The following is a 27,456-nucleotide window of genomic DNA, read 5'->3' on the forward strand; positions in this document are numbered from 1 at the left end:
CAGGAATACATTTGAAAGGAAAAACAAGTGTAACCAGGTTACTCAAAATGGCTTAGTGGTATCCACCGTTGCCGGTCCAAGTGTTCCTCTGCTTGAGATTCGGACACCGGGTTCCTATTCACTCAAGTGTCAGCTATTGTGACTCCTGCCACTTAGTCCCCGAGGTCAAACACTCAACAGCAGAGGGTAGTATAAAGTAAACGGGGGCCCCTGGGGGCTCTGCGGTTGAGCCTCTGCCTTCGGCTCAGGGCGTGACCCCGGGGTCCTGGGATCGAGTCCCACAGGGATCCTCCTCCTCTGCCTGTGTCTCTGCCTCTTGGTGTGTCTCTCTCATGAATGGATGGGTGAAATCTTTGGAAAAAAAAAAATAAATGAAATTTTACCAAATGCCCCTAGTTGATCTCTGACCCACTTTTGATGGGTGTAAATCTAATCTGGGGTGGGCTTTGACACCCACAGTGAGTAGTGAATATCTGAGTTAAATCAAGGAGAAAAGGATAGTCTGTTCCAGTGTTGTCCTCCCACCTTTACCCTTTAACTTCATATTTCTTGGTTCCTCCCTGATGAAGAGGATGCTTAGAAACTCAAATTCATGGGCTAGGATTTGCTTTCCTGAAGACTTAGAAACGTCTGAGAGCTAAATTGCAGAATCATCTCACTATCCTCTCGATATACAGAACTACTTACGCCAAGGGTAGAGTCTTAGGTCCTATTTCTACAAAAGGCATTTCTTTAAAGTTTTCGTAGATCAATGCACAGTTGTATCTTGATAGAGGTAGTGAATCTAGAGAACAAATGGTTCACATATCTCTTAGGCCATTCCTCTAGAATGTCTGGTGAGCCAGGCTAAAGCAATTTAATTTTTCATCACATTATTGACTATGTTGTGATTTGAGTCTAGACTGACTGGGTGGGAACTTCAGTTGACTTATGGAGATCGCAAGCTGCAGCTTGACTCTCCGCTTGTGCATGGCAAGAGATTGTATGACAAATGGAATTAAAATACTCGAAGGATGTATACCTATATGCATGGATAAGTGTGTCTATAAGTGAATGGTCTATACATATGCATTATATGCAAATGAGCATACTTACAGTGTTGCAAATGAATTTTAATCCCCTCAGCATTTCACTGTGAATCCTGTTTTCAAGTCTTTAAAGTAAGTCCTTTGAACCCTCTATGATTTCTGTCGCCTTATCCGACTCGTGATCCAGGGGAAGCAATGGTAAATGAAATGGAAATGTGTTAGATCATAGTTCCTACACATAAGCATGTGGGTTTTATTTTTAGTTCAGCGAAGAATTTAGAATTAACACCTTTACCTTATGAAAGAAAATGTGACTGTCTGTGCAACAAATTTGCATAGTCTCCCAATATCTATTAAGATCATTTCCCAGTGATAGCCTCAATAACTTTTTTCGTTCTGAGCAGGCGTGAAAACCAATTCATGCCTCTGGCCCCCTAGCATTGTCTGCTCACCTTGAGTCATTTGAAGTTAGTGCATTTGCTTTCAAGATTTCGAATAAATGTCACTTCTCAGTGAGGTCTACTCCAAACACCCTATCTCAAATTTTAACCCAGCTGACTTCTTATCATTTTTGATACCTCTTATCTTGCTCGAATGCTTTTTCCATAGCCCTCTCATCTTTTAGCACAGCATACGGCTGGGGCACCTGGGTGGCTCAGTCGGTTAGGCATCTGACTTCAGCTCAGGTCGTGACCTTGGGCCCCGGGGATGGAGCCTTGTGTCGGGCTCCACACTCAGTGGGGAGTCTGCTTCTCCCTCCCTCTCTCCCTCTGCCCCTCCTTTTGCTCATGCTCTCTTTCTCAAATAAATGAATAAATAAAAATCTTTTTTTTTTTTTAATAAAGAACAGCATATGATTTATATGTATTATGTTTACTGTTTGTGCCTGTTTCCCACATTAAAATGAAAACTCCACGAGTCTGGTTTTGTTCCTTAGGTTTATCATCTAACCAGGGTCGCATCTGGCACAAAGCAGGTGCTCAAGGAATATTTGATGAATGAATTTCTTCTTGTATCTCTGAATGAAAGGTCTCAGAAACGCCTTTTGCCAAACTATCCTTCTGGATAAGTGAGGCTCTGGTGTAGTACTGAGCAACTCCCACATCTCCGTGAGTCAAATAGCAAAGATCTATTTTTCACCCATGCTACCTGTCAGTCACAGATCAAGAGGGGCTTTGATTTATGCTTTCATCTATCGGGTACCTGGGCTGAGGGAGACTCCATCTCAGTGCTCCCATCCTCCAACATGAGAAATGATGTGCTAAGTCTGAAGGTTCCAGTTGGAATTGACATCTGGCTTTTCTACTCATATGTCATTGGCCCAGGCAGATCGCGTGATCACAGCTGAGGAAGTCTCAACCTCCCATGTGCCCGGATTGAAAATGGAAAATTAAGTAGAAGAATGTCAGTACAGTCAGGCTACAATTGAATTATCTTCACAAAAATTTCACAATTTTGTTTATGGCGCAGAGAGCTCTGCAACCTTCTTGGACAGAAATCCTTACTGCAAGTGCTCTGGGTGAAAGATCAGATGGAAAGTGCTCAATAGAAAAGAAGCATAACTGCAGGAGTCGGTCGCTCCTGGTTCCTTCTCTGCGTCTTGGAGGGCTAAGGCTTTGTTCTTCCCTAAAGCACTGATCTCTAAGGTAAGTCAGCAGCAATAAGCTGGCCTCAGTGTTTTTTCCTCCTCCTTTTCTCTCTACTTCTGCTCCTTTTCCCTATTCTTTTTTTTTAACCTCTTTTTCATATGCTACTCTTCATTTTTTTCCTCTTCTGTTGAAACAGGAAAAGTTTGATTTTTAAAATGATCTGTATATAAAAAAATACAAGAAAACAACATCAGAGTTCAGAAAAGAAACAAGACAAAACAATTACCTGAAGCCTCAGCTTAGTTTTCACAATTACGTATGTAGTTTTATCCGTTTCTCTCTCTCCCTCTCTCTCTCTCTTTCACACACGCCCATTCATTCACATACATGGAAACACTCCATACACGTTTTTTTATTCAAATGTTGTCATCACACTATCTAAACTGATTTTTGAGGATTTTTTCCTCACAAATGCATGGTGGACACCTCTCTTTACCAATGAATTTAGAGCTGCATCAGAATTTTAATGTTTGCATAATGATAATCTGAATGAATTCATATTCAACCCTCAGTCTTCTTTTTCTATTGTCCTATAATGTATATAATAAAAGTTGCCATTCTTACTCTTTTAAAATATACTATTCAGTGGCATTAATTATAATCGTAACGTTGTGCAACCATCACCACTATTTCTAGGGCGTTTTCGTCATTCCATCAACTTGTTCACCAGTACCGCATACAAATAACTATCTCCCTCCACATTGTCACATTATTTTTTTTTTCATCCTTTCCTATACTACAATAGATTTTTAATGGCTTCCCATTCTTGAAGGGCAAATTACAATGTGTGTGTGTAGAGGGAAATTTTGGAAACAAATTTTTAAAATTAACTGATATTTAAATATGATAGTTATTCTGATTAGCAAAGGAAATCCAAGAAAATATTTGAATCATATATTATAAATGAATATTTGATACATTAAACTAATAATCATCTATAAAGTTAATCATTTCGTAATTCATCTACTGTTCAAATATGAATTTGTACCCCTCACTTGCACAAATGAAGGTGTAGCCATTAAGTAATTCCTGGGTGTAAGAGAAAGGCATTACCACATGAAAAATATTCACTAAATACTACTCATATGTTAATAAATAGTCCCATGTTACAATTTATGTTTCTCACATATTCTGAATTTCCTCTGGAAATTACTAAAGCAAATAATTAGCACCTAAAGATATACTCATTGTAATAAAATAAATATGTCATTTAAAACCCAATAATTGCCTGTAGAAAATATTTATAAAAACAGAAGTGACTGAAAATATTCAGAGATAAACTATCAATGCTCCTTGCATATAAAATATGTGATTTATTTAATTAATACAAACACAATAGTTTATATTCATAAACACTGGAGGTAAGTAGATGCAACCGCTGTATCACATATGTTAATCTGACCTTAGGAAATAACTGTAGTCAGCGTGACTTGCAGAAAAAAATCATGAAGTTTTGCCCTCAGACAGTTGTGGGGTTTCAAGCTTCTTTGGGCTGTGCCACCTGTGTGAACCTGGACAAGTCGCACACATTTTCTAGATCTACTAGAAAGAAATCTTTCTAGATCTCAGTACTTTCACTCATCCATAAAGATCCATAAAGATCCAGCCTCACTGGAAAATTGTAGATCAAGTGAGATAACATGTGCATTTACCACAGGGCCCAGCAAATGACATACGGTCGGTATATGTTCTGCTTTCGTATAAATATGATGTATATGATCCATAGCACATGGGATGGAAGCTCAAGTCTTATCCATACGCTGCCCTTCCACAGAAATACGTAGATGAAACCGTACTCTGGTTCGATATCTCTTACTCTTTGATTTTATGTGGTTATTCTGTTTTGTTAACTGTAGCCTGTGGTGTTATTTAAACAATGAAAGATTTGTCTCTGAAATCCAGAGCGTCTTTATCCCTAATTCTAACCCCTGCATTAATATCAGCAGTGGCTGCTGATACGTAGGGAGGCAATGATAGCAATTACTGTCTAGCATCTAACAAACAGCTTCTCTCGGAGAGGGAGTTCCATATGTCCCTCCTGTTGAGATGCTTTCATTCAGCCCTGCAGACTGCCTATACTAATTAGTGTGCATGTGTGGTGGTGGTGGGGGGGGGGGTGTTTGCATAGATTATGGAATAGACATTGTTTGTTTTTTAAAAAGGATAATTGCATAAAAATACCTTTGATTCCATTTAGGGCCAGATTTATATGAAAAACAAACCGACCCTCTTAAATGTTGCCTACAAACCATTGTCCCTTTACTGTAACTCCCAGATTTCTAGACATGTGAACACAGACATGGTACGTGGTCCTTGGTGGGTATTTAATAAGTGCTTTCAAAAAGACATGAATAGATAAACATGGTAAAAATAGTAAGAAGAGAAATGATTGCGGCTCTCTTCCTTCTGTGAGCTTACTGATGTGGTCCGTGAATCGCTCATCTGTTCACAGGATAAATGCAAAGTGTGCGCATTTTCCCCAAGAAACCCTGATCTACTAATTAAAAGTTAAAAAAGCGAGAGCCAAAAAAGTAAAAAAATAAAAAAATAAAATAAAAAAATAAAAAAGCGAGAGCCACCGGTGTGTGAGGATGCGGAGTACACACTTTCTTCTGACCTTGCTGGTGATTGGCCAGTCCCGCAGCTCTTCATACTAACCCTGACCCCACTGACCTGTGGCGCCCAAGCCCCACCACTGCCAGCCTTGCACTTCAAGAAGTCATGATGAAATGTAAAAACACGGAAATGTTGATAACTCGATCGCTCTTATTTCCTACTTGCAAATAGAATGTTTGGGCGATGCATTGAAAACAACAGGGTTTAAGCGGGAAATTTAATCTTCGTTTGGCATTTCTACCCCAGGGTTGCTCTACTGATTATTATGCCTTTCATTTCCTCTTCTGAGTCTCTTTACTTCTTCCCTTCGATTTCCTCTGAGAACCATCCTCACTAGGGAGGAGAAGTAGGGATCTTGAGGGGTAAAGAATGGCTGTTTGCAGAGCTATCTCATTTGGCCCCATTTCCGACAGATCCTTAAGAAAGAGGAAAAAGTCTAAAAGCAGCATCTATGATCCTGAGGGAAAGGAAGTGCCTGCTCAGAGATGCTTAGCGCTCTCCAAGCTTATTTTTAAAAAGCACCATTTGGGCCTCCAAGCAGCTCAGCTCTGGGCTTGCTTCTTGCTCCTTTCATGTTAAAATGCTCCTTTGTCAAAGCTCTTAGGCCCCATGGTGATAACTGCTACAGAAAAAATACTAGTGATGGAAAGATATATTTTCAATAACCCTTGACTTTTATTAGTTCAGCCACAGCTAGAATAAAGGGTAAGTGGGCCCTTGATATTTTAAATGTTCCATGTCCCCCTCCATATACTTCCCAGGTCAGCATTCTTTACTGATGAAAATTCTGCTCTGGATCTTGGTTTGCTGTCATGGGGAGAAGTGTCTGCAATATCCTTTACCTCTGAGCTTTGGCTGCTATCCCCAAAAGCTTAAGATCAATAATGGTAGCATGAGCTTTGTGGAGGTTTCCTTATGTTCATTATATCTGAAAACCAGGCATCAGATTAATAAATCTCCTTGGAGGGTGGAGGTTTCCTGAAACAGGGGAGAATAGCACAACCTCCAGTGCTGGAAACTTAAACGTAATCAAGAAGATTAAAAAAAAAAAAATCCACATAAAACTCCTCAGAAGAGCTCTGTAGCTTTGGGTCCATGTTACGGATAAATTTTTAAAATTCTATTATCTGTAAAACCTTTACTAGCCCACAATTTTTCAGGATCTCTTTCTACATTAGCTGGTACTAGCATGAAATGCATGACACGACGGGAAGTATTTAACACGAGGATGGATGAAGCCAATGTTAGTATTTTTAGCACAAGTTCAACTTGCTCAAAGGTTTTAATCCAATGTAATTGTTCGTGTATCTCAGGGATGGTCGATCCATACCAATCTGTGCACTGCACTGAGAGAGTTTTAATTCAGGCAAAGGACAATAAATTAAAAGTTGACCTTCTAATGTGTAGATGAGCTAGATTTATTGCCCTCTGACTTTCAAAGCATATTTCTCAGGCTTTCAGTCAAGTGACTAGTTGATAGAGTGGAAAAGCTCTAATACGAAAGCTAGGACAGGTGGGTTCTAGCAATGACACCGGACGTGGGGCCTGTTAGTTCATGCTTCTGGACCTCAAGAAGCCCGCCTGTAAATGCAGGAGCTTGGTTAGGTGCCCTGCGAGGACCCTTTAATTAGAAAATGCTGTTTTCATTGAGTGGTGCCATCTATAATTTTTGCAAAACTGTTGAAGCCAGCTTGAGATGAAATTAGTGGAAGGATGTTTCATTTAAATGGATTCCCAGATATAGTCTGTCATTTGGGCATTGATCATTAGTTCATTGTAAAATAATTTTCAATTTTGTCTGATCTGATCCCCCTCTTCGGCTTGTGATGCAGAGGAATAAAAAACCTAGAAGTGAATCAATCTCGCTTTTATTTTTGTATAGCATCTTATATATTTTATATATTTCTTGTATTTTATCTGGTATGATGTTAAAATGAATCCCATGAAATATAAAAAATGGGAATTATGGTTACCATGTTAGAGATTTTAGATAAATGAGGTCAAATTATTTCTTCAAGTTCATATTAAAAAAACAGAAAAAAATTTTATAAAGAGGAAATTTTTTTCTTTTTAAAAAGACTTTATTTATTTATTTGGCAGAGAGCAGCAGGTGGAGGAGAAGCAGGCCCCTGCTGAGCAGAGAGCCAGAAGCAGGACTCGATCTCAGGACCCTGGGATCATGGCCTGAGCCAAAGGCAGATTCTTAACCACCCAGGTGACCCAAGAGTAAAGCTTATATGCAATCAATCCTGGCAGTGTAAACAGGGCGATTTTTAAGGAAAACAAATATAAGCGCACACACTGAAAATAGAAAATTACAAAATGGTAAGAACATTCATTTTCAGTATTCAGAAATTCAGTTGAGGGGCACCTGGGGGGCTCAGTGGTTGAGCGTCTGCCCTTGGCTTAGGCCGTGACTCCAGGGTCCTAGGATCGAGTCCCACGTCGGGCTCCGCGCATGGAGCCTGCTTCTCCCTCTGCCTGGGTCTCTGCCTCTCTCTCTGGGTCTCTCATGAATAAATAAATAACATCTTTCAAAAAATTCACTTGAAACCAAAGTATACTTTGTTCAAAATAAATTTTAAAATGAGACTCAGTGACCTGTGGGAGGTGTTAATTGGGGCATATCTTTAGATATCTCCCTTCTTATCCAGATGTTGCCATCTATTACTACTTAAGACTCACAGCACATCTTAGGAATTTCAGCCCAAGAATGTAAATATCAAGGTCAAGGCTACTTGGAAATCTCTTCCCATTTAATCAGCCTGTGCATTCTTCATTTCCTCTGGTGAAAGACTTGATGAAGTTTAAAAGAATTGATGAAACAAGTCTGATTTGGGGAAAAATTTGGAAGAAAGGTGGTGACAGACCTGTGGACTATAAAAGTCATTATTTCAATAAGCACCATCATTAGGTTAAAATGAAAACTACCACTACTTAGATTACATTTGGATCTATTGAAAAAGGCTCTGAAATTCTAGAATCATTAAGCATGCTTTGAAAAGACTGTCTTATCTGTTTATTGAGATACCAGGGATGTGTTTAATTTGTGCTTAAGCCAATCAACTGACCTTGCCAGTTGGTGGAACCAAGGGTGGAAAACCACATTAAAATTGGCTTTATATTTCTATTGGATTTAACATATATATGCATTTTTTTCTTTTTTGCTTGTTTCTTTTTTGCATATAATTGTAGTTAATTAAGTAATATTTCGGCATGGTCATTGATTTAGAAATATGAAGAAAGGATGGTAATTATTCAATCTATACAGTGGACCCCCATTTAGTCCATCTTTTATATACTTTTCCAGGTTGGTAATTCATAATCGGCCCTGTATCATTATTTTCTAGGCTACTAACACAAAAGTTTTGATGTGAGGACAAAAGATATGTTACACTTTTTGAAAAACAAATGTTCTGCATTGTTTAGAATAAGACAATAAATACTCCCTCTACCTCACAAAGGAAGAAGACGATCTTACTTATTTCTCTATTACGGTTTGTTTACTTGAACCACTTAAAAGAAAATATGGGTAAATATATACTCTTTGAGTGATAATAGAAAATAGTGCTAATTTACAAACTCATCTTTCCTTTAAAAATTATTCTTTTCATACATCATTTGTATGATTACTTGAACTTAGGAAATAGATACTTTGTGGTCGTCTTGTTCATTCCAGCAAAATCTTCATAAATTCGCAAAAATGTTTTTTGCTGAAAGAGGTCTTCTGCTGTCCTCTCCTTGTATAGATGAAGGCTCAGAGGCTCTTTAGGACAGGTGAGTCTCCTAAGATACAATTACAGGCTTAAAATAGCATCCAATTATTCTAACACGTGTCAGAGGATTTTGTCCTTTTCACCATCTTCACAGGAAATATGTTTAAAATGTAACTGAATTCACAAAAATACAATATTATAGGGAAATATAATTAAAACTACAATGGAACATCAGTTTAAATGTACCATCTTGATGAAACTCTTTAAATCCCGCGAAATAAGATATGAGTAATATGGAGAAACCAGAATATTTTTATTCTGGCTCTCCTGATACAGAATATGCCCCTGAGAGTAGCAGTGGCTTACACTTGTAAGCCATTGTACAGATGACAATTTGGTATTATCTGGCAAAGAGGAAAAGTGTATTTATGAAGCCTAACAGTCCACTTCTGTGAATATTTGCAAATGTTCCGACCAGTGAAAACCTGAAAGTAATAGAATGTGTAAGGATTGTGGTACATTCAAACAATGCAATACTACATAGCAGTAAAAACCAACAAACCACAAGTATAGGCATCATTTAGGGTGAATGTGAAGAAATACAGTATTGAAAAAATGAACAAATGATAGGAAAAAACATAGAGCACAATTCCATCTTTATAAATTCTGGAACATACATTTAAAACCATAAACCTAAGGGTTTGAGTATTGAACCAATAAAGAGAAGGACAACACAATTAAAGCTATATTATCAATATTATCAGTTACCTTCAATGGTAGCAGCAGCAGAAGTTAGATTGAGGAGGGAGTTCACAAATACCCCTGGTAATATTCCATCCCAGGGTCTGATGGTGGGTACATGTGAAACTTCATTGCTCTTCTTTCTGTCTTTCACATATATAAGACATACCTATTCAAAATTCAAAAATTCAACTAATGTAAAATTTTCCAAAAAAGAAAATCTTATGTCAAATAAAAAGCTGTCCAGGAATAGATCTTTGGGATCTTTAAGATGATCAACATCCGGACCCTTACTACATTTAGCCATCCGATGTCTCTGGCTCTGTGATAAAGAAAACAGAGAGTGAGATTGATAGGGATTGATTGAAAGGGGGTTTGAAGCAGTCTAGTGGAAAATTAGCTAAAAAAAAGTTAGGTTGCACCCAAAGTGCAGCAGCCACCATTTCCTGGCCTCATTGTTAGTCAAAGTAGTAACCATGACGCAAAAAGATGTTTTAAGGGGACTGATTGGACATAGTGTGAATGATTATTTGAATTTGGGAAGAACAACTACAGGTTGCAAGACCAGTTTTCAGCAGCAGTTATAGTATTAGCACAAGTAAATACGGAGCCTGAGGGTAGTGACACAGTGGACTTGGAAAGCAAAAATAAATAAATAAATAAATAAATAAATGAAATTCAAAAATGAAAAACAAAAATTACATACTATAAAGCAGAAAAATAATTTGGTTTTATTTTTTACATTTTTAAATTCATTTATTTATTTTAGAGAGAGAAAAGAAAGAGATGAGCAGAGGGCTGAGGGCAGAGAGAGAGGGAAAGAGATAATCTCAAGCAGATTCCCTGCTGGGCATGAGCCTGACCTGGGGCTCAATCCCACACCCCACCTCTGAGATCATGATCTAAGCTGAAAGCAAGAGTCTCCGCCACTTAACCCACTGAGCCACCCAGGTGCTTCAAGAATTTGGTTTTAAAAATAGATGTGAACAGTCCAGATCAAAAAGTTCAGTTTTGACTTCAGATATTAAATGCAGGTAACACAAGGTATAGTGATAACAACAACAAAAAATATGAAGTCAGAAAGATAATAGAAAGTTTGTATTGTTTTAGATTTTGGATAAAAAGAAAGTAAACTTTTAACAAACATTTTAGTGACATAGCGACTTAAAATTTCTGGTTAGATGATATTCATTGCTCAACTGAGTATATCTCCTGTAACAGGCTGGTGATACTGCTATTAATTCAAATTAATGCACATATAAGCACAATTTTAAAAACTTGATGAGACAGATGGATACATAGCTCTGCATCTGATGACATTAAGGAGAAAATGATCTGTACATATTACTCTCTAAGAACGGAACAGTCGTGGTAAACAGGCCAAGACTCATGACTGTGCTGTAACACAGGGTCACTCCTATGTGCTTTCCACACGGTCATTCCGTTACATTTCATTCTTCTTTAAGAGAGAGTTCACAATGATCTGTAAAAGAAAAAAAAGGAACATCCTCTGGTCGAATGTTAGACTTCATAAATACAAAATTTATTTGCAGCATATGAGATAATTGTATCAGCAAGTAGAGGGAAATATGCTTTTCTGAAGGAACTTATGTACATGAAGCACTTGGAATAATGCTATTTCCTTTCCTGCTCTTCATCACCGACATGACTTGAACAAAGTAAATATCACTTTGCAAATATTCGTGGATACATCTTCTAACTGATTTGAAAGTTAGGGCCAGTGATCATTGCCTATTTAAATAATAATGATGGGGTTGTGCAAATGCAAATCTCATAAATCGATGAGACAAAGATCTTGTTATCAAGGTTGACAAAACTTTATTATTTAGTGACTTAGTGGCCAGTCACAGACTTTTCTCCAATATTTTAAAAAAAAACAAGAGTAAAAAAATAACAAAACAATGAAAATCACTACATGATACATCCATTTGGGTTAAGCATTTTTTTTTACACTGGTATGCGAATTAATTAGTTGAGTAAGCTAAGTGAGTAGATAGATAATGAATGAATGAATAAATTCTAGATATAATATTAGATACTGGGACTATAATACTGAGCAAAACAAAACCATAAATGCATGCACTTATGTATAAATAAGATATTTTGTAATAAAAATAATAGATGTATGTTGGCAAATTGAAACACCAAAAGAAATAAATTTATTATTAAAAAAATAGATGAAATGGATCAATTTCTTGAAAGATGCAGTGTACCATAATTCACTTAGGGAAAAGTAGGCAATCTGAATTGGCCTATGTTTATTAAAGCAATTTCATCAGTAATTAATGCCCTGCCAAAAAAAAGAAAGCATCAGAACCAGATGGTTTAACTGGTATAGTCTCTCAATTTTTTAAGGAAGAAATTATACTAATTCCACACAAACTTTTCCAGAAAATAACAAAAGGAACGCTTCCTAAATCATTCCAAGAGGTCAGCATTATGCTAATACCAAGCCCAGAGAAAGATATCGCAAGAAAAGTTAACTAGAGACCAGCATCTCTCATGAATATAAACAAAAATGTGAAATCTTGGGAATCATGATAGTACTTATTTTGGATCATTTCCCCAGTAGATAATTTGGATAATTTAATTACCTAGCCTAGAGCCATAACATACAGTTTCCAAGTATCTAATTCAATTTGAAATATCAAGATAAACGTTGGTTAGAGAAATCAGCCTGATGTGATCAAATCAAAGGCATAGGAATACGTGATATCTCTTTTGCAGTTGGATAGCATATTCTTCCCTTGTCCCAACCAACCAATTCCCATCCGCGCGCTATTATTTTTTCCATATTATTTAGTAATCTCTTGCGTGCTTCTTCGTCAACCTGGAATATTTACTTCTTGCACTCTTTCACTCCGTTTCTCTGATTTTAAATCCCTCCAAGACCTTCCTAACAGATTTGCTAATTTATCATAATCTATCATAATGAGAATTTTGTCTTCTTACTCTTTACCTTTAATTGATAAAATAGATCAAGAAAATAAAGAACTAAAAAAAAAAATCGTAAAATGTATTTGAGAATATGGGTCTTGAATCCACATGTTAAGGCACCAGAATGTAATCCATAAAAATCTCAATTACATTCAACATAATTTTATGAAAACTAAGATTTCCATAGGTAGAAGCAAAGTTAATGGAAAATATAATGGACACAGAAAATATATCTCTAAAACATACATAAAATGCAAGAAAAATGAAAAGGAACAGGATGTGACATCTGTGTCTAAATCGACATGTCCCCCCTCATGATTGAGGCTGGAGTTGAAACTCTGAAGGAGTTTGGGCGAGATCAGCAATTCCTTGATCGCTCCAAGAAATCTGAGGAATAAACCACTGGTAGAGAGAAGGGACAAGTACAGCTTGATTGAAACAGACCTGATAGTGATTTTAACTGTTGGCAAGACATCACACCTCCTACAGACCTTTAGACATTGTATTGAATTGCAGTTGACATACAGTCTTCTATTAATTTCTGGCGTACAACACAGCAATTTGACAATTCTGTGCATCCCTCGAAGCCCTCGCAATACCGGTAGTCACTGTGTGTCACCCTACGAAGCCATCACAGTATTATCGACCATAGTCCCCCTTTGCGGTATTTTTCATCTTTGTGACTCCTTTGCTTTATAACTGGAAGTTTGCACCTCTTGATCCCCTTCACCTATTTCACTATCTCCCCACCCCTGCCCCTCTGGCAACCGCCAGTTTGTCTTCTGTATTCAGGAGTCTGCTTCTCTTCTCTTGTTTGTTTGTTCACCTACCAAAGAATGAGATCCTGCCTTTCGTAACGGATTTAACAGAGAAGAATAAGCTCTGAGCAGCGAAGAAAGAAAATCTGAAGATTTCTCATGACTGCTCTGGAAAAATAGGTTTTAATGAAACAAAATGAATTTTCCAGCTGATGAGTCCCTGATGCTTCTAATTTATCTACTCACTTAATAACTGATGCAAAACATTTTTTGTTCTGTTGTGGTTAAGTAGGCGCCACACCCAGGGTGGAGCCCAACATGGGGCCTGGACTCCTGATTCTGAGATCAAGACCTGAGCTGAGATCAAGAGTCGGAGGCTTAATTGCCTGAGTCACCCAATACAAAATATTTTATAATTAAAATGTTTGTTTTCCTTTGTAGTCCAGATTATCTCATTAGCTTGCTAGGACCCTCACAACTGGATACACAATGTTTTGCACATTCTAATTTAAAAACACTTTTATACATTTTAACGCATTTTGTTATTTTCTGCATGCATTTCCCTTTAAATTAAATATGTTCATAAAATCCCAATAATTGTAAATAATATAAATACATAAAAATCCCAATAATTATAAATAATATAAATACATATTTAAAGTGAAATGACATTAAGAAAAATCAATGATTATTTAATATGAAGCACAGGGATGAGGTATGGTTTGGAACCTTGTACTGCAGTGATCTATCCTGAGCTTCACGGCATCTAGCTTGAGCTATAGCTCAGATCGCCTATCAAGTCACGCTCATTTTTACTGCTCATTATACAAATTGAAAGTGATAGCACGCAATTCATTACCGGTTGATGGGGATGACAAGAAGTGTTGCATACGTCTGACAGATACTTCTAAATATTCAGATGGGCCATGAGCTGAGAAACCAAGAGGAGATTCCACACCGAGAACCACTGGAAGCCTAGTGGGCACCTACGTCACACACAACACAAATACAAGTTTTCACGTTTGACGTGGTGAGAGAAGTGAGGCCCTGATCCTCTCAGCTGCGGAAAGCTTTTATTGTTCTAGTCTATCACTTGTATGTGGCGTTGGATATTCTCAAGAGTCATATTTCATTAATTAATTTCTCTAATGGTTGAAAATTTCATCAAGTTTAGGAGAGAAAAATCAATGTCTCAGCAATTTGTGCTATAATTGGGTCTTAAAAAATACTGTTCCTCTAATCTCAATATTAAAAATCACAATTGTCTTTCACACTATTTGAGATACTGACACATTGCTTAGAAAACTAATTTGAAATTTTATAAATTATTTTTGTTGACATCATCAAGATCATAAGTCAATGTTCTAAAATCTATTCCTTATTTTAAAATCTCATGGAAATGTCTTTCCCCTGACAACTTGTGATCTATACTCAGAGGAAGTAAAACCAATGCTTTCTACCATTTCTTTAGATAACATATGGCAACAATGTATTCTGGGTGACCACAATTTCATTATACTCCTGATTTTACCGTTTTATTCCACACTTAATTAAAGTCAGAAGTGGTTTTGTTGATCTGTTACTATTTTGTCTGAATAAAGCCATGTAAGGATTTCAACTTTTAAATACACTTATTAGTTCCATTCCTTATTGCACTCAACTATGTTAATCCCAACAATCTTTTTCCAATTTACATTAGAAGTGAAAAAAATTACTGAAAATACTTTTTCTCCTGTAGAATAAAATAAACAATGCTGTCTATACACACACACACACACGCACACATGCACCCCCACACACAGAGAATCAGTGCTAAGAGATGATTCTGCGTGTTAACAATCCTGAGAAGCAAACAACTTTCTAGCTCATACCTGGAAGGATGGTGATTATTTTTCCCGTTGTATGATGTGGATTCTGTGGTGTTATCTCACAGATTTTTGCCCAGAGCTTTTTCCATTTTTTGAATACATGTCATTAGCATTATATCTAGTTTTATGGACATCTTATTTATTTGCTACAGAAAGTGAGACTTTTAAAATTCTATGTTTACTCTTGAAGGACTAGGGGAGTGTATTACTGGGATGAGGCAATTCAATTTTCAGAAATTAATCCTCGTATTTCCAATTTGCAATTTTGTTTTTGACTATCGAAAATAATCACCTTTTCAGACTTATTTGGCCTAGCATCCATTGAATCATATTCTTTAATAAGCCTGGAGTCTTTCTATTTGTGTCCTTAGCGTTATTCTGAGTTTAAACATGTACTTTAATAACTTCATCATATGTTTTATTTCACTGAAATAACTTCAAGGCCTTTGAGTCATTTGGTGAAATCTGAATGTAGAACAGTATAACAGAAACACCACCGACAACAGTAAATAACACACCAGCGATATAAAATTGTTGGGTGGGCATACTGCACCCTATTAACTGATTTTGCACAGTTTGTGAAAAAAATTAATCATATATCTCAGTCATTACAATATAGTGAGGTTTCTGTGGAAATACAGTAGTCTAGTCCCTCAAGATCAGCATTTTCTGCTGTTTCAGTTACTCATGGCCAACTGTAGTCTGGAAACAGATGATTCTTTTCTAACATATAGTCTGAATGTCCCTAGTGACATAATGCTATGGCACAGTTTCTACTCCAGTTACCTCACTTCATCTCATCGCACAGGTTTTTACTCCTCTTACATCATCACAAGAAAAAGGGTGAGTACAGTACAGTAAGACATTTTGAAAGAGAGACCACATTCACATAGCTTTTATTACAGCATATTGTTACAGCTTTTCTACTTTATTATTAGTCATTGATCTCTTGCAGTGTCTAATTTATAAATTAAACTTTATCATAGGTATGTACATTTAGGAAAAAACATAGTGTGTATAGGGTTTAGTACTATGGTGTTTTCACGCACCACTGGGAGTGTTGGCATATACCCCCATGGATAAAGGGAAGCTACTATAGTAATTACTGGATTCCAAGAGTGTAAAACATATGTATAGTGGGTTGAGTTCTCCCCAAATTCTTGATCACTTGGGAGCTCAGAACATGATCCTATCTGAAAATAAGATCTTTGCACGTGTAATTGAGTTAAAATAGGTTCATACTGGATTGAAGTGGGCACTAAATCCTATGGCTGATGACTTTAGAAGATGGAAAGACAACACAAAAAAAACATAGGGGGAGGGCCAGCTGGAGACAGTGGCAGGGGTGATGGACCGATGCAAGATTCCAAATATCTTTTAAAGGTAAGAGTGACAAACACTTTCAGATAAAAATGAGAGATGAAAAATAAAGGATGAAAGAATTGATCGCTAGCAGACTACATTTTAAGAAATGTGGAAAGAAGTTCTTCAGGTAGAAAGGATATTACATTAACATTAGATTTGGAAAAATCACGCAGGTGAGAAATATGTATAAGGTTAAAAGGAAAAAAGATTTAAAATACGTTGTTTCTCTTAAACAGTTAAATATTTTAAAATATATTTGTTTAAAGCAAAAATAGCTTGTAAGATAGGGATATATGCATAAGAAATAACGAATATAATGATAAAAAATGGAACATTAAATGAAATATGTTTATACATTTTATGTGTTCAATGAAGTAAAACAAGTTTTAAACACATATTGTAATCCCCATTGTAACCCCTAAATATACAAAATTATACAATCAAGATACAAGGAATAATAGATGACATTCCAAAAAATGAGTAAATAAATAAAATGAATACTGATTTTATCTTATTAGCCGAAAAGAAAAGAAAGGAAGAACAGAGAAACAAACAAACAAAAAAACAGGTGGGACTAAAATTAAATTAAAGATCAGTACAACTAACTTAAATAACTATTTTTAAATGAAAAATCTCTAAATAACAAGATCAAGGAAGAAATCACGCTCTCCTTGAAAGGCAAATTTAAACTTAACTGCTAATATTAGGAAAAATAAAAGGTTTAAAATCAATGATCTAAGCTTCTACAATAAGAAACTAAAAAAAAGTAACCTAATGAAGCAAAGAAAATATTAAGTAGAAAAAGCAATAACAGTAAATGGATAAACAATAGAGAAGTTTTTTTAAAAAATCTCAATTTTTGTGTTTTAAAAGGTCAGTATATTTGATAAGCCAATGTAGGATGACGGGGGGGGGGGGGCGGAGAGAAAGAAACCACGGGGCCCCTGGGGGGCTCAGCAGTTGAGCCTCTGCCTTTGGCTCAGGGCGTGACCCCGGGGTCCTGGGTCAAGTCCCACATCGGGCTCCCGACGTGAAGCCTGCATCTCCCTCTGCCTGTGACTCTGCCTCTCTCTCTGTGTCTCATGAATACATAAATAAAATCTTAAAAAAAGATAAAGAAACCACAAATTAATAATAACAGGAAGGTTAGAGGGGATATCACTGTAGCTCCTAGAGGTATTATGAAGACAATACTTTGTGGCAATAAACTAAATCACTGATGAAAGTTACAGATTTGTTGAATTAAATAAATTATTAAAAATAGCCAAAGCAGGGATCCCTGGGTGGCGCAGCGGTTTGGCGCCTGCCTTTGGCCCAGGGCACGATCCTGGAGACCCAGGATCGAATCCCACATCAGGCCCCCGGTGCATGGAGCCTGCTTCTCCCTCTGCCTGTGTCTCTGCCTCTCTCTCTCTCTCTGTGACTATCATAAATAAATTAAAATAAATAAATAAATAAAACATTCTACACATCTTCTCCTACAGTCTCAGGGGCCCAACTAAGCCAGTGGCTGCCTGAACAACTCTGTAAAAAAAAAAAAAAAAAAAAAAAAAAAAAAAAAAAAAAAAAAAGGAGAAAAAAAATAGCCAAAGCAGAACTAGAACATCTACATAGCTCAATGTATGTTGAGTGCATAAAGATAATATAAAATATTTTTTCCAGAAATATCCTAGATACAGATATCTTACTCATGAATTTTCTTTTTAAACCCTGAAATGGGCAGGGCCTCTGGGCAGGATCTTGGCCCGGCTCCAGCAAGTGGGCCCTGGGAGTGCAGACACCCCTCCGCCTCCGCCCCAGCCCCTGGGCTCTGGCTCTCTGTGCACCCTCAGCATTAGGTGCAGTTGGCTTCAACGGCCTTCCAACCAAATTGTTTTCTAAAGTTTGAGTGTTCTGACCCGAGTATTCGACATCGTTTGAGGGTCTGCTGTGTGCCAAGTTCCTGTTGGTGCAGCACAGAGGGAAGCAAAGCACAGGGAAGCAGAAATGAGAGACAGTATCCCAACCCCAAGTCCTGGATCAGTCAGCCCGGGGCCTCTTGAAGTAATTTAGCACTTGGAAAGCCTGAAAAAACCCAAAGCAGTAGAAGGTTACCTCACACAGATGGCAAGATATGGACACCCCACTGGGAACGTATCAGAACACGGTTTACTAGAGATCCTTCAAAAAGTAAGCCAACAGAGAAGAAAACCACAATTAAATTCAACATAGAAAACTCATGGACTGTGATGGAAAGGACTATTATTGAATTTAAGATGTTTAGAGATTGAAACTTCGTGGAAGAGTTCAAGGACAGATCATACTTGGTGGAAGTGAAGATCTGATTGACTATTTACCTGGTTTATTGTGTATATGCCTTAAAAAGTAAACTTATTATGCAAAATAAAACCAACAAACACTGGAACTGATCTAAGAAACTATCAACAAGAAAATGAATTAATGGATCTTCGTATTTTTATATGATTGAACATTATCCAGCAGTAAAAGGAATGAACTAATTGTGGAAGAGGCTCAAAAATGACCATGTTGACCAAAATAAACAAAATACAAAAGAATATATAATTTGTGATCCCATTTCTATGAATTTCAGGAACATATAAAGCTAATATTTGATGACAGATTTCAGAATGGTGGTTTTTTGTGGGGTTGGAGGTGGTGGAGGTGGAGATTGATGGGAAGTGGCACAAATGGACTTTCCTTGTAGTTGCATAGTATAAACATTTATCAAAACTCACTGCTTTATATACTTAAGAGCTGTACATTGCACTATATGTAATTTTTATCTCAAATAATAATTACATGAAGTGTCTCATAACCTGAGATTGCCTTCTAGGGAAGGACTATATCTATGGAAGTAATAATATTAAAATAGTAGGAAACATCACTTTATTTTTCTAATAATCTAGTTTTAGACATAGGTCAAGGCATGTGTGGGTTAAATATATAGACTTTTAGGAACCATGCACATGACAATTAACAACCTCAAATTGTTGATTGAATTTTTAAAACAAAATATTCAACAATCATTATATTTAAAGAATACAGACAAACACCCCTTGAAATCACTTAGGAAATATGTCTATAAAGTACCTTTGCGATCTTACCACACTAAGGAATGAAAGGTTATTTCCTATTGCCTTATTCCATTTTAAATAAGCATAGATTAAGGTGATTCTTCAGATGATCATAAATATCCTTATCAAGGGAATCAATAATGCTTATTTGAAAGAGAGTTCTTTTCCCTCTGAATAGTGAGTATAAGGTACTCATTTTTATTTCACCGATAATACCCGATTTGGGTTGCATTTAAGAGAGGTGGTAAGATTTACAGTATAAACCATTTTACAATTGAAGAGAAAAAGTTTTCTAGAGAACTTTTATGTATCATGATTTCATTTTTCAACATAACTATAAACATAAAAAGAAAAATAAAAACTTTCTGTACCAATGATACCATGTTAGGAAGACTATTTCAACAAAAACCAGAATATAAAAATATCTCCTAAGTAAATGATTACCTCAAGCTTTGCAGTGAATTATAGTTATTTCCAAGAAAATGTTGTGTTATTGCTCAATTGGAATGAAGCATGTGATTTCTGTAGGAGACATATTTTTGACGCCTTAAGAATTCTCATAATCTCTGTATATGATCAATCCTGAAAATATAACTTAGTGATAAAATGAGATGTTCCTTCGTCTGTGTTCTTCACATGCCTTGCTGCCCATAACCCATACACATCTGAGGATCTGAAGTGTCATTTGAATCAAATCTCAAAAAAAAAAAAAAAAGAATTAAATCTCGAGGTTCGGCGGTGGTGATTATAATGATATGTATCAAGGGAATTATTTGCTTTATTTTATTTTAAAAACACTAAAATAACACTCATCAGTAATGCCAGAGTGCATCCTTCATATTATTTGTTTATATTTTTTTCATATTATTTGTTTATATTTTTTTCCTGTGATGGAAACTTTTGAGATCTACTCTCTTAGCAACTTTTGAAATATACGCTACTTCATGAACGACAGAGTCACCTCGCTGTACATTTCATCCCCAGAATTTATTCACCTTATTACTGGAAGGTTGCACCATTTGACCACCTTCATCCATTTCCCCAACTCCCTCCCTCCCACGTCGGGGAACATCCCATCTGTGTTTTGTTCTTTGAGTTCATATTTTAAAGATTTTCTATATAAGTGAGATCATACATTCCTTGTCTTTCTGCTGACTTACTGAACTTAATATAATATAATGTCCTCAAGGTCCTTTACGTTGTCCCAAATGGCAGGATTTCCTTCTTTTTATGGCTAACTAACTATGGCTAACATTCCATTGTGTGTACATTCCATGTTTTCTTTATTTTTCCGTAGGTGGAAACTTCGGCTATTAGAGGTCTTGGCTATTGCAAATAATATGGCAATTAACGTAGGGCTGCAGGTATTTTTTTTTTTTTTTAATAGTGATGCTGTTTCCCTTGGATGTATATACACAAGGGGAATCGCCGGATCAAATAGCGGTTCTCTTCTTAATTTATTGAGAAACTGTTTTCCATAGACGTTATACCAATTTACACTCACAGGGTTTTCTTTACTTCACATCCTTGACAACATTTAATATCTTTTGTCTTTTTAAAGACCATCATTCTAACAGGTGTTAGGTGATATCTTATTGTAGTTTTGATTTACATTTCCCTGGTGATTAATAATGTCGAGTACCTTTTCATGTACCTGTTGGTCATTTTTATTCCTCTTTGGTAAAATTTCTATTGAGATCCTCTGTTTATTTTTTAATCAGATTGATTTTTTTATTTGTTTTTTTTTAATACTCTTCAGTTGTATGAATTCTTCATCTATTTTGGACAGTAACCTTTTATCAGAGAGATAGTTTGCAAATATTTTATCCTATGCAGTACATTGCCTTTTAATATTTTTGATTGTTGGGATGCCTGGGTGGCTCAGTGGTTGAGCATCTGCCTTCGGCTCAGGGTGTGATCCTGGTCCTGGGATCGAGTCCCGCTTCGGGCTCCCTGCATGGAGCCTGCTTCTCCCTCTGTTTGTATCGCTGCCTCTCTCTCTCTCTGTCTCTCATGAATAAATAAATAAAATCTTAAAAAATATTTTTGATTGTTTGCCTTTTAGTTTGATGTAGATTTTTGCTCTTTGTGACTTCACGTTTGTTGTCAAATCCAACAAACTAATGTCAAGACCAATGTTAAGGGGATTACATTTTCTTCTAAGAGTTTATGGTTTCAGGTTTTCTGTTCAAGTCTTTAGTCCATTTTGAGTTAATTTTTATATATGGTATCAGGGCTCCAGTTTCATTCCTTTGCAGGGGGTGCCCAGTTTTCCCCACACCATTTATTTAAGAGACTGTGCTGAATAGCATCAGTTTTAAAAAATGACTTTTCAAAAGATGGCAAAGATTAACACCTACTGGCCAACCAGAATCTTTTGGGCCATTTGGCTAGAATCTGATCTTTCACATCAGTAAAGAGCTTCCTTCGAAAACCTTCTTTGTAATCTACGTAACATAAAGCTTATAAAGATTTTGTTTGTTTTCTTATTTGGTATCATAGGCTTTAATCTCAGTGGCTGATAGATCATCTTAAAACTATCAGAACAAGAAATTATTGATCTCATTAAAAAAATTGTGGCATTGGACCAGGGGACAACCATGTAAGTGTTTGAGATTTCCCCCTCACTTTACAGCATGTCTTATAAAATGGTGCACAGATAGTGAGAGTAGACTGTTCTGATATATCACATGTAAAAAGAGAATCAGGAAGTATAGATAAAAAAATGTATTCAGCTTAAAATATCAGGAAAACAACAATTTCCCTTGCCAAACATGAATAGTGACTTTGTTTTGATTGCTTCAGAAACTGCCTTCCTTTTTCTTGATAGTCTTTGTGGCTGCTTAAGTACGTTTATTCAAGATAGTAACTCTTATTTTCATCACTGTCAAGTGTACACCACAGTTAGATGGATCAATTGAGATGATAGAGAATGTTTCTTGGTCGGTTTCTGTGGAAGACGTCTCTAGTTGTGCATCCTCCTACTTGACTATCGATTGATTATATTCCAGCTTCTCAATTGTCTTCACCTTCACTTTCTACCAAATATTTTTCAAAACTCAACTTGGATGAGAAATATCACTCAAAAAATCGTCGGTGCTATTCAGTGAGACACATGCCTATCATCTGGGAGACAGGAGATGCCCACGTGCTTTTTGTTAGTAACCAGTGCTCACACGAATAGCCTGGTTTTCAAAATAATGATACAGCCTTTACTTTCTTTCTGCAAATCAATCACGAGACTTTAGGATTTTCCTGACTCCTTCAAAGGAAAATATCTGTTTGCTATTTCACTCAGGATGTTGGACAGGAAACTTAAACTTCCCACTGTAGAGATTTTAGAAAAAAAAAAAAAAAACTGATCTGGGTTCAAATACTGATGACAATAACAGAAGCAAACACACACATGTGCACTTTCTATGTGCCAGAGCCGACCTACATAACACATATATTATTAAAACTCCCCCAAATCCTATCAGTATGACCTAGAGCTGCCTCCATTTTACAGATGAGAACATTGAGGCTCAGGTATGTAACTACAATGGTGATTCAGAAGCTTTTCCAAAGTCTCACATCTACTAAATGTCAAAGATAAATTTGAACCTTGGTGGTCCGAGTCCAGAGCCTGTATTCTTAGCCACTACATTTTGTAAAGTGTTCAACAGGGTGCCTAGGACACAGGTCATCATCGATACAAACATTTGTTCTCTTACTTTCTTCCACTTTTGGGAATTTATGCAATTCGTTCCTGTAAAGGTGCTTTCATTTATCACCCTTACTTATCACGTCCTTTGAAAGTTCTAATGAGACGGTCACATTCCTGAGGCTTGAACAAAATCTACCCTGTATCACCAATGAGTTCTCTGCAAAATAGAAAGAAATGCAACACACCAGAACTTCTATTTGCAAATCTTCTAGGCCATTGGTACATCAAAATCCTGAAGTGATGGTGTATGTGGAAGATTTGGCAGGATTTTCCCATGAGGAAAAAGAAAATTGGTGGCTAGAAGAAAACATTTTGAATCCTCATTGAGACAAGAGAAATAGAGAAAGCTTTTCATTTTCAGGACCAAATTTCTCTCAAATGGATTTTTTTTTTTTTTGTGGTAAGGCACAGTTATTTCCAAATAACGTCCTAATTTCTTTCTCAGAAAATAATTATGAAGATGTAGGAACGGGAGAGAACTTGAATTACGTATCCACATTTTAGTAAATATTTAACTGCCTCTGAAATGCATTATTTTCATTCATCCATTAAACAAGGATTTCTTCAGGGCTGCTGGGTGTTGGAGTTGGTGTGGAGATAGAATAATAGCCAGTGCGCTACTGCTCTTAAGGGAGTATAGAATATTAGGGGAGACATTAAAGAAATAGGAATAAATAGATAATGGGATAAAGGCCCTAGTCCATGCTGCGATTGCATAAAGAATTATCACCTTTAAGATGATTAGGAGGTAGTGAGCAGCGGGGTAGAAGTGGTCCCGGGAGAGGGAACACCCTATGCAAAGTCCCTGAGTCCAGAGTCGAAAATCTATGGCGCGTCAATAATTTCAGCTTCTGTGTGATGAGCTTTGGTTTTCTTTTCCAGTGGCTTAAGCAATATTTATCCAGTAGAACTTCATATTCAGAAAATGACTGACAATTTTTTTCTCCCTCTGTACAAGTTCACACGCTTACAGTAGTCTTTCCACTTCCAGATGTTATCCTCAGGATGGCTGCACTTGTTAACACTCAGTATTTCAGCACGTTTCCCTTCCTATCTATAATCTGGCATCCAGTTGGAAGCCATTAGTTAACATGTGAGTGCTATAATTAACTGAAAATGATTGAACCAGATTTTAAAATGTCCTTTAAAAACAGAGTGAAGCCTGCCAGGGTCACAATTGACAAAATATGCGGTGATAAAAGAGACATTTGGGTTGTACTTGGCAAATATATGATCTTTCATTTTCTGAAAACGAGATGGTTCTCTGTTACTTCTTTAGAACACAAATGCCTCATGTGCTACTTGACAACTATTAGAAATGGAAAAATCTTCTTTCCCACTCTTTAAGTCAGGCCATAAGTACCGTGGCATTAAGACCCGAGTGGGTATTGAGTTAGATGGAGTTTCACCACCTGGCATTTGGGCTGCAGTACTTGAAGCTGTGGATACTTGACCAATGAGCCCCTGGATGATTTAAAACAAAGTTTCTGAGCACTTTAAAATGTTCATGACTTATCTGCCATAATAAAATTTTTGCTACAATTGCTTATTAAGCAATCAATTGATTTTTTTAAGGTGTATCTTTCTAGCCACGTAACATTGACTCTTCATGTACCTCACTTTTTCCTGAAGTAAATGATCCTGAAGGAGCTTTGCACTTTCTGTTTAATAGGACTGACTCAGATCTCGACCACTCTAATCTGCTTTTCTCTATGCTTTTAATATACTCATAATTTTCTCCTAATAGCATCTTGTCTTTTATTTGGCTTTCTGTTTAAACCTACTGCTTGGTTAGAGGCACACCAGTACTTACGATATTGCAAAGGAAGAGGTATGGAGATGCTAATATATAAGTGTGCTACAAAGCATTTTTAAGAAAAAAAAATCTCTTTGCTAGCAATTTAGAGACTTTTGCTCAACTTAACAAAAGCAAGGTCTTAAGCATGAGAGCTTTTTGTTTCTTGAAAGTTTTATCATTGTCACTTAATATTACATTTTTACCCCAAGTTTGGTTCTCTGGGGCTCCACCTGCTTCTCAGACAGCTCCTTGAAAGCTGTGCTACTCTTGCCCAAGACAGCACTGCCTCCGCTGTGACGTCCTTTGAGGGCAGCTCCCCAGCCTTGATATAGTCCCACATGCTGTAGGACATGCTACGTAGCACTTCTTTCCCCACAGTATTCTGTTTTTATTCTCCCTCTGAGAATGAGGGATGATTACTTGAGCTGAAGGGTTAGAGAGACTACTGGGTTCTTCTTCTTCTTCTTTTTTTTTTTTTTTACATATTATTTGTTTTCCTTTTCTTTCTTAATAACAGAATACTAATTTAATGGAGTGATGGTGAGGCACTGGGCTCCAAAACCATTTTATCCAGCCTCCCTATATTTAGGGATGTCGCTAAGATGTGAGAGAAGTCATTGTTTGAGGTTTTAGGAAACCCCCAATCCCTTTCCCTTTTTCTGCCTGAGACACTAGACATGATAGACAGAGTTCTAGAAGAAAGTTTTCATGTAACGTTGATGGAGGAAGCAATGCACTGCAACTTCAGAAGCAATGCGCTAAGGGTAGCAGGGGAGAAAATAGAAAGGGGTCCAGGTCCCTGATGACTCTTCAGAACTTTTATATTAGCTTCAATGTCTCTAAATATGGACTTTTTCTAGAATAATACCCTAAGTTAAGACGTGGCATTCAAGTCTCTGCCAACCCCAAGGATACACAGCTTTCTTTAGTACTTCTAGAGCCAGGATTCAAATTTTGATGTCACCCCTCCAAAACTCTTGCCTTTTCGGCTTTAGTAAATAACCACACAAAATCATGATGTTTTTCTATTGTTTTTTTCTTAATGCTTACACTATATGTCTTTATGCATATATGTGATATCTAGTACATCATATATATGTATGTATGTAGCTCTAACAGAGTAGACCAAGTGCATCAGAGCTCAACAAATTAGAAAGAATAGGGATTTCCACTTTTTATTTCTCAACAAGGTGGCAGCTTCTGCATCTCATTAGACTCAGTTATAAATCATAGCATCCCCACATGAACTGTAATAAAATTAGATGAGGAGAATCTCACTGAAGTGGAATAACAAGGACACCAGATGTGAAGCAACTGGAGGAATGAGTGAATGAACATCTTCTCCTTATTAGTCACACAACTCTAAATTTGTCAAGAAATAGGAGTTTTGAAAACATCAAGCAGATTCTCCTCCAACATCTCGCTCCTGAAATCACAGAAAACTGTTGATACTTAAAAAATATAAAAACCAGGTCCTGTATTATCCTATATTGTCAGTACCGGCAAGAAAAAAAAAAAAAAAGAGCAAGGTCAGTAAGATACGCTGATTTGTGGCCAAAAGTATTCACCTTTGCCATTTGTGGGGACTGTTCCAAAACTGGGGCAGACACAGCTCCACAGTTAAGGGTCATCCAATTAATCAGTTCCGCCGCTGTTTTCTTCTTTCTTTCTTGGAAGCAGATTGTATTTAATTTGCCTTAGACGCTGCAAAAGTGGAAAATGATTTAGTGGCTGCTCATGGGTGAGATAGGAAGCAACTCTGAAATCTTAATCATGCACCTTGAAATAGACTTATTAATAAACCCTAAAGGGCAAGGACTTAGGAGGAGTTACATCTAAATTTGAATCCTGGCTCTAGAAGTAAGAATTACAAGGGCCAAGAAGTGAAACAAGAATTAACTATAGGAATGGAGTGAAGATCCAAGTCACTTTGTTGTGTTTGCAATAGAGCTCACACCTCACAATGTCCAATAATGCAGATGCAACCCATAAAGCTTTAGATAAAAATGAGATGGAAGTGAGTGTTCCTTAAACAGGCTTATCTTTGCATCTCTGAAAAGTGGTTTCACAAGAAGACCATATTTTTAAATAATTCATGGTTCTAACAGAGAAGAGACACTTTAGCTATTGAACAAGACAACTGCACTGACTCATCCCTGCCCCCACAGAAACACCTTCT

The 27,456-nt window shown here is 36.8% G+C and overlaps 1 long non-coding RNA gene across 1 annotated transcript in view; it reads left to right on the forward strand.

Moving 5' to 3' along the window:
* The first annotated feature begins 2,608 nt into the window (after positions 1-2,608).
* Positions 2,609-27,456, forward strand: part of LOC121479496 — a 41,548-nt gene continuing 16,700 nt past the window's right edge. The window contains exon 1 of the long non-coding RNA XR_005984740.1: positions 2,609-2,674. This is a non-coding gene — a long non-coding RNA (uncharacterized LOC121479496). The remainder of the gene's footprint in view (positions 2,675-27,456) is intronic.

Source organism: Vulpes lagopus, chromosome 1 (assembly GCF_018345385.1).
Source record: "Vulpes lagopus strain Blue_001 chromosome 1, ASM1834538v1, whole genome shotgun sequence".
Classification (NCBI taxonomy): domain Eukaryota; kingdom Metazoa; phylum Chordata; class Mammalia; order Carnivora; family Canidae; genus Vulpes; species Vulpes lagopus.